The following is a 3,721-nucleotide window of genomic DNA, read 5'->3' on the forward strand; positions in this document are numbered from 1 at the left end:
TAACAGCAGGACTGGATTATTAACACTCTACAGCTTTAAGCTGATCTATTGGCGACATAATTGGCCTTTTTCCTCTGCATGTTTTTAGGGAGGCAGATTATATTTAGATCCCAGGAACAAAATCGTTAAGATGCAGCTTAGAAAATATGTTTATTTTTCATGTAAACAAGCTGAGATGAAAGTGTTTTTAACTCTTTAGGGTCTTTGTCTTTATTCTGTTTTTTGTTTTTTTGTTTTTTCCCCTTTTGCCTTTTTGGAGTTTCATCAATGTGTTAAGGAAAGATGCAAACTCTTAATAAAAACTAATAAAGGAAACAACATACACATACTGTCACCTCTGGTTCAGTGTCAGTACATGCTAGCTGCCACCAGGTGGCACTGTTGCTGCGGCTGCACAAAACTTTCTTGTAAGCAGAAAAAATGAGATTTCACGGAGATATTTTCATGCAGTTGCCTGACATAAATTAAGTTAGAAATTGATCCCAAAGGGAAATTAAATGTTGTAACTCATTAATTCAGATTCTTAAAAGAGTTAGTGGTGACTGTTGGCAGGAAAGAGCTCCTGCAGCAGTCTGTATTACAGCGACTCTGAAGAAGCCTCTGACTGAAGACACTTTTTTCCTGAAAGTCTTATGAAGAGGTCGGTCAGGGTTGCCATAACTTTATTTGTTTTTACAAAAAAAACTGTCTTTTTTTCATCATATCTAGAAGTTCAACAAGAACCTAGATGAGAATTTTGTTTCATTATTTCATCCATTTTATGTTTCTGTAATTTCTTTCATGATTTCTGTTCATAAATCTGCCAATCAGATATGTTTGTGATTTTGCTTTGCTTTGATTGATAAAACATTGATAAAACATTGATAAAACATTTACTGAGTTGTTTAATTTCTTATTTAGTACACTGGCTAATATAAATTATTAAAGCTTTGTCAGATCCTGATGTGTTTGAAAAGAGAATCAAACATGTAAAACCACAAAAGACAAGTTTATTTTTAGAGAATTAAATTCTAAAAATCTGAATAGTGTGGATGTATTTAATTTTTAATAATAATTGCTGCTATGGACCAGGTGTGGGCAACATAAAACCTTTCCCCCAGACATTTGCTAAAGGTGTTAAAAGTTACATCCTGTGACTTTTAGCTTAAATAACCACAAGCTGTTCATTTGCTGGAAACATGAAACCAGAGATGATGTGCCAATGCACAGACCGGTTTGAACATCCTTTGTGAAGCTACGACCACATGAACATAACCACATAAAGCTCCATTTCACAGAGTCTCCACTATCACTGCATGAACAGGCTGATTTTTGGCAGCTACTGACACGTAGCGCTGCCATGCGCTTTGAGACTGAGGGCTATCAGCAGGAGATTGTTGTCAGAAAGGGAAACTGTAAGTCATCGTACTGCAAATGTGCAGGGTTGAGGTGGGGGGGTTCGATGACGGCAATACTCAGTCCACACTGAGGATGTGACTCCCCAGTGTTGAAGCACTGAGGAGGGACAGTATTGTCCAAGTGTGCCGTTTGGAGACTCCAGATGGCACACTTGGACAATCACCTGTACATCCTCATAAATAAATGTCCAAAATGACATTTATTTTTTGTGCTATTTTTGATTATTAATGAAATCCACGAGCAGAATACTCTATTCAACAGATTTATTGTATTTTCCAGTCCGTACCTTCAACACTCAATTTGTATTTACAAGAAATAAAAAAAATAAAAATTTCAAGCAAAATTCAATTTTTTGTGTGTTTCAAACATAATAGCTACAAACCACCTACAGTTAGAGTATTTTTGACTACAAAAATGGAAAATTTAGCTTGTCTTCTTCATAAAGAGACCAAGCTGTTGCATGTACTCCAAATTGTTCAAGAACAGCAGCTGATTTAATTTGGGTATGCCTTTTCAGCCGTGTTTGGTGATTTTGGTCCCATGAGTTAAGGGGTTAAATTAAGGCAATGATATTATATAGGAAGGTTCTCAGTCAACCTGGTCAGATTTATCCAAAACGAGTTAAAATTAATAGAACAGGATCCATTGTGATAATAAAACCCAATCTTCATTTTCAGTGTTGTAGAAAAACTCCAATGTGCCTTTTTTTTTTTCAAAATAAGCTCTTTGCCCAAGATAAAATCTAGATATTTATAATTATTGACAAACTATTTGTGCACCGAGAGCAGAGGGAAGGAATAGAGGGATCTCTGATAGATTGAGAGAAAACCATCACTTTTGTCTTATCCATGCTCAAAACCAGCTTTAGAGTATTTAGATGAGTTTGAGTGTTATTTATTGAAGACAAAATCAAATATTTCCACTAAACATTTGCTAAAGGTGTCAAAAGTTACATCGTGTGACCTTTGGCTTAAATAACCACAAATTTTTCATTTGCTGGATGCATAAAACCACAGATGATGTGCAAAAATCAAGCAGAACTTCTGTGGTGAAGCAACAAGCACGTCTACAGAACCATTTCAGTTTCCACTTGGCTTAAAGTCACAACAAACAGAAGAACCTGCAGAACGACAGAAAGGTAAGACATTTATTTTTATCTTTTTGTTTTTAAAGTTAAGAAAAACTGATTTAGCTGAAAAAAGAAGAATTGTTGGAGTCTAATGTATAAGAAATCGATCACTAATGTGCACAAAATGAACCTTTTGAGACCAAAATTTAGCTTTTCTTTTGTCATTTGTACATTTTTTATTATACAGATGTTGTGTCATTGTTTTTCGGCAGGCAGCAATTACAGACACATCAGGAGACAAAACTAATTACTTTCCATTCAGTTTAGTTCTTTTGCACCAATTCACAATATATTATCTCAAGTCAATTTATTAAAAAAAACGAAGAAAAATGTAATTTTTTAAAGTCATTTTTAAAGAAAACCTTATATTACAGCATGTTAGATACTACAATATTTTTAAAAGAAGAAGAAAAAAAGAGGATCATTTCTGCCTTATTTTTAACGAGGGACCAACCTAAAGCTTTGTGCATTCTGATAATAATTATGTATTTGGAACAATGAGAGCAAAACGAGCTGCTCTGTTTTCTGTTAGATGTTTTTCTGAAGTGTTGGACCGAACCATGGAGCAAAACTGCAACAAATATGGTGGTTTTAATTTTAACCAGAACTCCTGCTGCAGCGTTCTGGATCAGATGAAGGATTTTAACTGTATTTTATGGACTTTCTGTCAGTAAACAAGTTCCAGCCTTGAAGTAACAAATGCATGGACTGTTTTCTACGTCTCTCCTGGACTGGATATCTTTAATTTTAACCCAGAAATTAGAAAATCAAAGAAACCAGTTTAATATTAGATTTAAATAAGTCCTGGTCAAAAATAACTCAGAGGTTCTTTACTCTGTTACCAGATGCAGGAATGCAAACAGACATTTTGAGCCTCATGGCACAAAGAAATCAAGCAGCTGTCATCACATCTCTGATCTAAAGTCTCGTTTCTCTGCCACGTCGCTCCAACCGTTTGATGTGCGGTTTGGTTTTACCACAGGTAGAGAGGTTTTCCATTAAACACTGCTATGGTGAGCGCTGCAGCTGTGGTCAACTCTCCTCTGATGTTTGCAGCAACACTCAGCAATAGAGAATGTCAAGGTTCTGGTTCTAATGGACTCAAATACTTTACACCTTAAATGCACAACAACACCAGTTTAGACTTTGAGCAACTTCCTGAAACTGTATTGTGTAACATTAAATCATGCTTGG

The 3,721-nt window shown here is 35.4% G+C and overlaps 2 protein-coding genes across 3 annotated transcripts in view; both read left to right on the forward strand.

Annotated features, from left to right (window-relative positions):
- The window catches only part of LOC103145014 (claudin-4-like), a 129,574-nt gene that overhangs the window by 45,637 nt on the left and 80,216 nt on the right, over positions 1-3,721 (forward strand). The window lies entirely within an intron of this gene.
- LOC103144968 (claudin-4-like) overlaps positions 1-3,721 on the forward strand; it is a 104,374-nt gene that overhangs the window by 33,107 nt on the left and 67,546 nt on the right. The window lies entirely within an intron of this gene.

Source organism: Poecilia formosa, unplaced genomic scaffold, assembly GCF_000485575.1.
Source record: "Poecilia formosa unplaced genomic scaffold, Poecilia_formosa-5.1.2 Scaffold134, whole genome shotgun sequence".
NCBI lineage: Eukaryota > Metazoa > Chordata > Actinopteri > Cyprinodontiformes > Poeciliidae > Poecilia > Poecilia formosa.